Genomic DNA, 11,895 nt, shown 5'->3' on the forward strand with positions numbered 1-11,895 from the left:
TTTACACAGCCTGAAAATTGCATAGCACTTTAAATATTTGTCTTTCTATTCTAACAGTTTTTTAAATTAAAAGTTCTTACTAGATTATGACATTTTTGAAAGATTACTTAACAAAAAAAATCAGAATATGGATATTTTTCACATCAAACCAACACAAAGATTTTGGAAAGGTGAAAAAATAACAGGGTTGTTATCATGGGTGACTTTAACTTCCCTAATATTGATTGGCACCTGATTAGTTCCAAGGGTTTAGATGGGGCAGAATTTGTTAAGTGTGTCTAGGATGGATTCCTGTCACAGTATGTGGACAGGCCGACCAGGGGGAATGCCATACTAGATCTAGCACTAGGTAATGAACCGGGTCAGGTCACAGATCTCTCAGTGGGTGAGCATCTAGGGGACAGTGACCACTGCTCCCTGGCCTTTATAATTATCATGGAAAAGGATAGGACCAAAGAGGACAGGAAAATTTTTAATTGGGGAAAGGCAAATTATGAGGCTATAAGGCTAGAACTTGCGGGTGTGAATTGGGATGATGTTTTTGCGGGGAAATGTACTATGGACATGTGGTCGATGTTTAGAGATCTCTTGCGGGATATAAGGGATAAATTTGTCCCGGTGAGGAAGATAAAGAATGGTAGGGTGAAGGAACAATGGGTGACAAGTGAGGTGGAAAATCTACTCAGGAGGAAGAAGGCAGCATGCATGAGGTTTAGGAAGCAAGGATCAGATGGGTCTATTGAGGAATATAGGGAAGCAAGAAAGGAGCTTAAGAAGAGGCTGAGAAGAGCAAGAAGGGGGCATGAGAAGGCCTTGGCGAGTAGGGTAAAGGAAAACCCCAAGGCATTCTTCAATTATGTGAAGAAAAAAAGGATGACAGGAGTGAAGGTAGGACCGATTAGAAATAAAGGTGGAAAGATGTGCCTGGAGGCTGTGGAAGTGAGCGAGGTCCTCAATGAATACTTCTCTTCGGTATTCAACAATGAGAGGGAACTTGATGATGGTGAGGACAATATGAGTGAGGTTGATGTTATGGAGCATGTTGATATTAAGGGAGAGGAGGTGTTGGAGTTGTTAAAATACATTAGGACAGATAAGTCCCCGGGGCCTGATGGAATATTCCCCAGGCTGCTCCACGAGGCGAGAGAAGAGATTGCTGAGCCTCTGGCTGGGATCTTTATGTCCTCGTTGTCCACGGGAATGGTACCGGAGGATTGGAGGGAGGTGAATGTTGTTCCCTTGTTCAAAAAAGGTAGTAGGGATAGTCCGGGTAATTATAGACCAGTGAGCCTTATGTCTGTGGTGGGAAAGCTGTTGGAAAAGATTCTTAGAGATAGGATCTATAGGCATTTAGAGAATCATGGTCTGATCAGGGACAGTCAGCATGGCTTTGTGAAGGGCAGATCGTGTCTAACAAGCCTGATAGAGTTCTTTGAGGAGGTGACCAGGCATATAGATGAGGGTAGTGCGGTGGATGTGATCTATATGGATTTTAGTAAGGCATTTGACAAGGTTCCACAGGGTAGGCTTATTCAGAAAGTTAGAAGGCACGGGATCCAGGGAAGTTTGACCAGGTGGATTCAGAATTCACTTGCCTGCAGAAGGCAGAGGGTGGTGGTGGAGGGAGTACATTCAGATTGGAGGATAGTGACTAGTGGTGTCCCACAAGGATCTCTTCTGGGACCTCTACTTTTCGTGATTTTTATTAACGACCTCGATGTGGGGGTAGAAGGGTGGGTTGGCAAGTTTGCAGACGACACAAAGGTTGGTGGTGTTGTAGATAGTGCAGAGGATTGTCAAAGATTGCAGAGAGACATTGGTAGGATGCAGAAGTGGGCTGAGAAGTGGCAGATGGAGTTCAACCCGGAGAAGTGTGAGGTGGTACACTTTGGAAGGACAAACTTCAAGGCAGAGTACAAAGTAAATGGCAGGATACTTAGTAGTGTGGAGGAGCAGAGGGATCTCGGGGTACATGTCCACAGATCCCTGAAAGTTGCCTCACAGGTGGATAGGGTAGTTAAGAAAGCTTATGGGGTGTTAGCTTTCATAAGTCAAGGGATAGATTTTAAGAGTCGCAATGTAATGATGCAGCTCTATAAAACTCTGGTTAGGCCACACTTGGAGTATTGTGTCCAGTTCTGGTCACCTCACTATAGGAAGGATGTGGAAGCATTGGAAAGGGTACAGAGGAGATTTACCAGGATGCTGCCTGGTTTAGAAAGTATGCATTATGATCAGAGATTAAGGGAGCTAGGGCTTTACTCTTTGGAGAGAAGGAGGATGAGAGGAGACATGATAGAGGTGTACAAGATAATAAGAGGAATAGATAGAGTGGATAGCCAGCGCCTCTTCCCCAGGGCACCACTGCTCAATACAAGAGGACATGGCTTTAAGGTAAGGGGTGGGAAGTTCAAGGGGGATATTAGAGGAAGGTTTTTTATTCAGAGAGTGGTTGGTGCGTGGAATGCACTGCCTGAGATAGCGGTGGAGGCAGATACACTAGTGAAGTTTAAGAGACTACTAGACAGGAATATGGAGGAATCTAAGGTGGGGGCTTATATGGGAGGCAGGGTTTGAGGGTCGGCACAACATTGTGGGCCGAAGGGCCTGTACTGTGCTGTACTATTCTATGTTCTATGTTCTATGTTCAAACCACAACTCACTCACAGGTAAACAGTGTCAGGGAGTCAAACAACTGATAGGCACAATTGCAACAGTAAAATGTTATAACTAGATGGCACTGACATTTAGCAGACCAGCGGTATATTTACAATGAACAATCGACTTCCATTCTGTGTTTGCTGTTGCAATTTGTAACAGTATTGTAACTTGAAACATTGACAATGTAAATACATTGAAGCTTTAAAATGTTTCAAAGTAAAGTTTGTGGCAAGTTTGTTATTTGAGAAATTTATGGATTAGATTCCTTAACATAATTAATTTGAGGATATTTCACAATGGTATTCACATAGATTTCAAAATTATTTAGCATTGCATAAAAGAAAATTCCATCTGCACAGCACCAAAGACTATGTGCAGGAGGTGGGGGTCATTTCAGTTACTGAGTCGTCCTGTCTCTGCGCAGCTGAAAAGAAACAGTGGTTCAGCTCATTGTCTTCTGTACTGTGTGCCAATATGAGTAATAAAGATACAATGGAGTATAAAGAATTCAATTCAATGTAGATCAATGTGTCTACCCATGCTGTGACACAGAGATTCTCGGGTTATATAGGATCATTGATACACTACCATGTCTGCATAATATCTGCCATTCAGTTAGTTACCTTAAATAAATCGCCATATCTTATACTTGACACTCAATTAATCACCTTCTACATTGTACTCGTAGCTGAGTAGAAATGACACAGCATCAGAGATTTATTTTTAGCATCAGAGATGTAGATGTTTCCAGGTTCATTCCACTACTTGATGAATTGCTTTATATTGTTTTATCAACATGGCTTGCTTTGGACAAGAAAGAACATGAGGTAAAAAAAACTGAATGTATCTCTTGACATTCACTTCAGAAAACTGACTTTCAAACTGCGATTTGCATGCATATTATGTTGCAAGTTTATCAAACATTGGTTAGAGTGAAACTGGACTCTTACATTTTTTTCTAATTGTCACATTTCAAGAAGTTGCCAGAGGAGATACAGAAGGATTTACTAGAAAGGCTGCAGAGTCTTGGGAATTCAATTGTGAGTCCCAAGCAATGCTTTTCCTCTCCTATTCTCACCACTTTCTAATGAAGCACCATTGAAACTGTCCTGGCCAGCTGGATAGGGAGGACTGCTGAAAGAATCATTGGGGTCTCTCCCCCCTCCAACATCTTCCAGAAGCACTGCAAATGTAGTGCCATCAGTAATGTCAAAGACCCCTCCATTCCTCCCCACAATCTTTTTGACCTCCTGCCATCAAGCAGAAGGTACTGCAGCATTAGAACCAGAACTCTTAGGCTGCATAGCAGCTTTCTCAACCAGGCTATGAGACTTCTTAACACCTGCTGCTATCCAGTATACATGTACATCCTGAACGCCCTGCTACCCCTACTCTCCAACTCGCAGACACACTCTCACCCTTCACAGGACTCATTCCATCTTTTTTTGCTGCCGTTTCACATATTTATATCACTGCTTGTTTTATTATAATAGTGTCAGTAACAATACACTGACTCACAGAAAAATGCACCTCACACTTAGGTCAACCTGTCAATCTTCAGACCATGCCACTAAGGAACTTGTGCTGATTATTATTTTGCGACTCTGTGTGCTGGATAATTTTCTTAAGGTTGTTGTAGCTGGGGTTGGTAATGGGGACAAGCTCCCACGACCTATTAAACGCTCCCATTGGTGGGTGCCTCAAATAGCCTCTGACAAGAAGTCTGGCTTAGCTACCAAACTCAGTGGAAGTGTTTCTACTGACAGGAAAAGGGGCAAATGTGGGTTACTGGCACCTTAAAACCAATTGCTTCAGACATCATCATCATCAGTCGTGGCTGGCAGCTCATTTAGAAGAAGGAAAACTCTGATCTCAAACCTCTGCTGCCGTGCGACTATACTCACTCATGGGGAAGGTTTCGGAAGTAAACCCCGAAGGAAAAATCCGGAAGTGGAGTCCCTAAGGCGTTGAGTTCAACATTGGCTGGCAACTCCTGCAACGCTGCTGGTGCAGAACGGTATCAGTCTCTGCCTTTCCTTTGGGTTCATCAGCTGTGTGGAGAGAGGGAGCTTGCTACATTGGCAACAGCTTGCTCTCCATATTGTACTAACAACCAGGTCCAGTTGCTGGACTTATATATCTGCATATCTAGACAGGCAGGACACAACAACCCTGACCAACAGAGGCTTCATCATGCTCTGGATGCAACTGAGTGTGGTCAGATGTAGTGTGTTTTACACCTTTGCCCCAGAGGAATGATGTTCATACAGCTGTATACAAGTGCATGTTTGAATGGCAATAAATTTGAACTTGAACTTATAAGGTTCATTTGGCTTGTTCTTCTTGGATTAAGAAGGATTGAGGAGAAATGTAAATGATTTTCATGGTTGATGGAGGGAAGCTGTTTCCTGTAGTGTGTGATTCTCTGACCTAGCAACACAGGTGTAAAATGTTTGACAAAATATGGAGGAGAGAAGACATGAGAGAAAATCTTTTTAACTCAAAAACAGTTTGAGTATCCGGAACTCACTGCCTATAAGAGTAATGGACATAATCTTTAGTGTGATAGGAATACTCTTTCCCCACAGAGCTTTGGGTTGGTATAGTGTCTTTAATGTAGAAAACTATTCAGCATTAAACAGCTCCATCATCTTCTGCTCTGGGAATTGCAAAGCATCAGATTGCTAGATCCTGCAATGGATGGTGAGGGAAACAGTCGATGAAGGGTCTTGACCCGAAACGTCAACTGTACCTCTTCCTATAGATGCAGCATGGATAGTGAGAACTGTCTTTGGCAACCTTCTGCTGGAATCTGTTGCTGTGAAAAGTTTCCCTGTCCTCTAACACGAGTAAAATGCCTCATGAGACTACTGCTCTTTATTGCCTGACTAAGTCCATGCTTTTATCTACAATCAGCCCTCCCATTCTCTTTCTCTCACCACAGTATCCATCCATTTGGTCGCAAAACAAGCTCTATTGCTGAATGAGTATTGCTTGTATCATTGTGTGTCTGTTTGAGAGCTGGCAGATTGTACCACAAGAGCTAGGAGCTTCATGATAATGTAGCAGTTAGTACGACACTATTACAGCTCAGGGCATGAGAGCTGAGAGTTCAATTCTGACGTGACCTATCTCCTTCCGGTGTGCATGTGGGTTTCCTCCCACAGTCCAAAGGTGTACTGGTCTGTAGGTTAATTGGTCATTGTAAGTTGTCCTGTGATTAGGCTAGGGTTAATTAAGAGATTTGCTGCCCAGTGTGGCTCATTGGGCTGAAGGGGCTGTCCTGCACCGTATCCTTAAGCCCTTTCTATGCCATGGTCCTTTACCGTTAACCGAGAGGACCATCAACCCCAGGTTGGAAACCACTGGTTTAATTAAATAAACTAGAAGGCATAGGTTTAAGGTGAGGGGGAGAATTTTAATTGAAACATGAGGGGCAATGTTTTCACCTAGACAGTGGTCTAAAGTGGAACAAGCTACCAGAAGACACATTGACAACATTTAAAAGGTACTTGGATAGGAAAGTTTTAGAGCAGGGGTTCCCAAACTGGGGTCCACTGACCCCCCCCTTGGTTAATAGTTGGGCTCCTTGGGCTTAAAAAAGTCGGAGGGATATGGGATTATCTTAGATGGGTATCTCAGTCAATATTAACCAGTTGGGCCATATGGCTTGTTTCTGTCCTGTATAGATCCATAAACCAGAGGGAGACCTTCACTCAGAGGGCGGTGTGAGTATGGAACCAGCTGACATCGGGAGTGGTGGATGTGGGTTTGATTGCAACATTTAAGAGTAGATTGGATGTACATGGATGTGAGGAGCATGGAGGTCTATGGTCCAGGTACGGGTCAACGGGTTTAGGCAGAACGGTTTTGCATGGCTGAAGTGCCGTTTCATTGATCTCATACTCTATGAAAAGCAAACAGCAAATAACCTGGAGACATAGGAACGTATGTTGGAACACATGCTGGACTCTGGAACAACACTAAAAGATTGGAGGATCTCAGTGCTGTTCATCGACTATAGCTCAGCATTTAATACCATCATTCCCACAATCCTGATTGAGAAGTTGCAGGACCTGGGCCTTTGTACCTCCCTCTGCAATTGGATCCTCAACTTCCCAACTGGAAGATCACAATCTGTGCGGATTGGTGATAACATATCCTTTTCGTTGACGATCAACACTGGCGCACCTCAGGGTGTGTGCTTAGCCCACTGCTCTACTCTCTATATACACATGACTGTGTGACTAGGCATAGCTCAAATACCATCTATAAATTTGCTGATGATACAACCAATGTTGGTAGAATCTCAGCTGGTGATGAGAGGGCGTACAGGAGTGAGATATGCCAACCAGTGGAATGGTGCCGCAGCAACAACCTGGCACTCAGTGTCAGTAAGACGAAAGAGCTGATTGTAGACTTCGGGAAGGCTAAGATGAAGGAACACGTACCAATCCTCATAGAAGGATTAAAAGTGGAGAGAGTGAGCAGTTTCAATTTCCTGGTTGTCAAGATTTCTGAGGAACTAACCTGGTCCCAACATATCGATGTAGTCATAAAGAAGGCAAGACAGCGGTTATACTTTATTAAGAGTTTGAAGCAATTTGGCATGTCAACAAATACATTCAAAAACTTCTATAGTTGTACCATGGAGAGCATTCTGACAGGCCGCATCACTGTCTGGCATGGAGGGGCTACTGCACAGGACTGAAAGAAGTTGCAGAAGGTTGTAAATCTAGTCAGCTCCATCTTGGGTACTAGCCTACAAATTATCCAGGACGTCTTTAGGGAGCGGTGTCTCTGAAAGGCAGCGTCCATTATTAAGGACCTCTAGCACCCAGGGCATGCCCTTTTCTCACTGTTACCATCAGGTAGGAGATACAGAAGCCTGAAGGCACACACTCAGCGATTCAGGAACAGCTTCTTCCCCTCTGCCATCCGATTCCTGAATGGACTTTGAAGATTTGGACACTACCGCACTTTTTTAATATACAGTATTTCTGTTTTTGCACATTTTTAATAATCTATTCAATATGTGTAATTTACTTGTTTATTTATTATTATGTTTTATTTTATTTATTATTGCTATTTTTTTTTCTGTCTCTACTAGATTTTGTATCGCATTGAATTGCTGCTGCTAAGTTAACAAATTTTGCGTCACATGCCAGTGATAATAAACCTGATTCTGATTCTCATTCTGAGTCAGGCAGCATCAATGTAGGGAAATGAACAGTTGACGTTCCAGGCCAATTCCCCTCATCTGGACATTTTGGATCCGATCCATATATTCCTAATGTTCCCCTAGGAGTCTTCGGTTGTTCCAGAAACCTTTGAAATGAAAACATGTGCACGTGAAGAACATGTTTGTGCGCACTGGTTACGCAGAATGGAAACTGTTTCACTCAATGTCTTCTGCACTACAGCAGGCCCAATTTATCCATGCAGTCCAGATCAAAGACAATGATCCAAGATGTAATTGTCTATTACCTTCCATAAATGCTGCCTAACCCTCTGATCTCCTCCAGTTCTTTCTGTGTGGTATCAAATAATCTGGATTCCTTTAGTTTCTGCATTGTTTAGCCTGTAGTAGGGTCATGCTAACTGCTATATTATCATGGGGAACCACAGCAGCATAGCCATTAGTGCAATATGATAACAGCTGGCAGTGTAGGAGGTCAAAGTTCAATTCCAGCACCATCTGTGAGGGGTTTCTACTTACTCCTAGTGAATGTGTGGATTTCCTCAGGGTGTTCTGGTTCCCTCCCACATTGCAAAGACGTACCGAGTAGTAAGTTGATTGGTGATTGTAAATTGTCCCGTGATTAGCCCAGAGTTAAATAAGTGGGTTAATGAGCAGTCAGCTCATTGAGCCACAGGACCTGCTGTACACTGTATCTCTAAATAAATAAATATTAGTTAGTCTGGAATAAAGCAAGGGCCAGAAAGGCCTATCCCCCTCTGTATCTCAATCAATCAAACTTCCATCATTAATGCCGGCTTTAAAATAGCGGGACTATCCCTCAAATCGAACATCTCTGAGGATGGGTTATTGGCCATTTTTATTTGTTATGGATGATCCCAGCTACCCCTTCAATTTGACCAGTCAGTCACCAATTAAAGGACAATTGGGAGACATTACAGCCTCTCAAAGCCCAACCCTCCATCCCGGTCATGAGAGGTGGAAAAGAGTGAGGCTGGCCAACAGGGCTCTGGTGTACGTTGTAGAGGCCAATCCCCCATACAGTGGATGTAATGGATTGCTGAAGTGCTGAGGAACTCCAACCATTCTATCGACTTCGGAGGACAATGGAGACGGGAAATTATCAATGGTCTACGCTTCACTGGGAGCTAAGGGCCCAAAGAAAGGAGGAAGAGAATACAAATGCCAGCTCTGCAAGTAATATCCACATCTCACAGAAGACTTTTTCATAAAGCTCCTCAGTACCATGAAAGCTCTGCTTTATTTTCCAACTCCCATCCAAAGAAGACTTTTGTTATTTTACGAAGAGTTTGACAGCAAAAGGAATATAAAGCACACAATAAATTTCATGTATCTTCCCATGACAGTCACATAAAACAGTATTTACACACTACAGAGCTGTAAGCAAGGTTATAAATTATACAGGACATTTCTTATTGGTTTGCATCTCTGCCTTGCTGGTTTTGACATATTTTGTGACCTGGAGCAGAGAAAAATATTGAGAGACTTAAAATCTAATTGCATCTGTAGATGGCCATTTGTAACAGTCAGACTTACTTCCTCTCCAGTTCCTCAGCTATTAATGAGACCAAGGTTTATTCCACATAAATACAGATTGAAACAAGTGAAGCATATGCTGATATCTTTTAACATATTACTTATACAGGTAGATTTAATGGAGAGGTTTACCAGCTTTCATCATCATTATTATGTGCAGTATCGTATGACATGGACGATTGTTCTATGCAAATTTTTCTGCAGAAGTGGTTTGCCATTGCTGCCTTCTGGGCAGTGTCTTTACATGACGGGTGATCCCAGCCATTATCAATTCTCTTCAGAGGTAGTCTGCCAGGCATCAGTGGTCACATAACCAGGACTTGTGATATGCATAAGCTGCTCATATGACCATCCACCATCCGCTCCCATGACTTCACGTGACCCTGATCATGGGGCTAAGCAGGTGCTACAAGGCTAGAGGAGGGAAGGAGCACATTACACCTCTTTTGGTGGAGACATATCTCCACCCCACCACCCAAATACCAGCTTAAACCTCATGAAAACTGCATTGTTTCTAATCTTTAATTCTACAACACACTACATGAATTTTGAAATACATTTTATTAACTTATTTGTGGTAAGAATTTGTTTTGTGTTCTGTACATGATATATGATTTGTGGGTCCAGAAAAACATTGATTAACTTGTTTGTATATATACAAACAAATTAATCTATGTGTGAGGGTCACGTGAGGTTTAGCTGCTAAGCCCAGCGGAACTGTTTCTACTGACAGAAGAACAGAAGAAGGGGCAAAGGTGGATTACTGGCCCCTTAAAACCAGTTGCTTCGGGCAGATTGGGCTTGTCAGACATGGTTCATCCAGGAGAAGGAAAACTCTGACTTCAAACCTTTGCTGCTTTGTGGCTATATCCACTCGTGGGGGAGGCTTCAGGAGTAAACCCTGAGGGAAAATACTGGAGCTGGGGTCCTTAAGGTAATCCTACATTGAACTCAATGCTGACTGGCAACTCCTGCGGTGCTGCTGGTACCCAAATGTATCAGGCTCTGCTATTCCTTTGGGTTCATCAGCTGTGTGGAGAGGGGGAGCTTGCTACATGGGCAACAGCTTGCTCTCCATATTGTACTGCCCAGGCTTGTGTATCTAGACAGTCACGATGCAATATCCATGGTCTCTCTGACTGACGGAGGCCTCAGTTCTCAGTTATATATATGTACAGTCGGATAAGAATAAACTTGAATTTCATCTTGAACTTGAGCATTATTGTGGGCCACACGGTAGCATAATGGTTAGTGCAATCTTGTTAAAGTGCCGGCGATCACTGATCAGGGTTCAATTCCCACTGGGGAGTTTGTACGTTCTCCCTCTGATCACGAGAATTTCCTCTGGCCTCTCCAGTTCCAAGACATAATCCCAAAGGTCTACGAATTGGGGGCATTCTATCTTGGTTACAGAAGCATGGCAGAATTGTAGGCTGTTTTCAGCAACTGCAAAAGATTACACAATCAATGCTTTTCACTGTATGTTTTGACATTTCAACAATATATGATAAATAAAACTAATTTTTATATTTCACTAATTATCAGCCTGGCTCAACCTTATTGGATTGCTTTGGATTGATACTTCTGTGCATTTTTTAACATATTTTCAGTGCTAACGTGCCACTAAAGAAGCTTCCCCCACAACACACACGAGAAATTGTTAGCAGAGGTACCATGGACGTCACTTCTCAGCAGGCAAACTACACTCAGTGGCCACTTTACTAAGTACACCTGTACACCTGCTTGTTAATGCAAATATCTAATCAGCCAGTCATGTGGCACCAACCCAACGCATAAAAGCATGCTGACGTGGTCAAGGGGTTCAGCTGGTGTTCAAACCAAACATCAGAATGGGGAAGAAAGGTGATCTAAGGGACTTTGTCTGTGGAATGATTTCTGGTGTCAGACAGGGTGGTTTGAGTATCTCAGAAATTGCTGATCTCCTGGGCTTATCATGCACAACAGTCTCTTACAGAGAATAGTGTGAGAAACAAAACATCCAGTGAGCAGCAGTTCTGTGGGTGAAAATGCCTCATTACTGAGAGAGGTTAGAGGAGAATGGCTAGACTGGTTCAAGCTGACAGGAAGCTGACAGTAACTCAAATAACCATGCATTGCAACAGTGGCGTGCAGAACAGCATCTTTGAACACACAACACATTGAAGCTTGAAGTAGATAGGCTACAATGGCAGAAGACTACACTGGGGTCTACTCCTGTACTTAATAAAGTAACCACTGAGAGCATGTTTCAAGAAATACTGAGGGCATCTATTGTACATCATTGCAAGGAAGAGTCGTTGGTTGTTCCATGAAAAATTGAAATGCCACATATGTGTTGTAACAAAGGTTTCAAAGGTACATTTAAAGTCAGAGAAATGTATACAATATACATCCTGAAATGCTTTTTCTTCGCAACCATCACATCCACGAAAACAGAGGAGTGCTCCCAAACAATGAATAACAGCTGAATGTTAGAA

This window comes from Mobula hypostoma, chromosome 1 (genome assembly GCF_963921235.1).
Source record: "Mobula hypostoma chromosome 1, sMobHyp1.1, whole genome shotgun sequence".
In the NCBI taxonomy this organism is placed as follows: Eukaryota; Metazoa; Chordata; class Chondrichthyes; order Myliobatiformes; family Myliobatidae; genus Mobula; species Mobula hypostoma.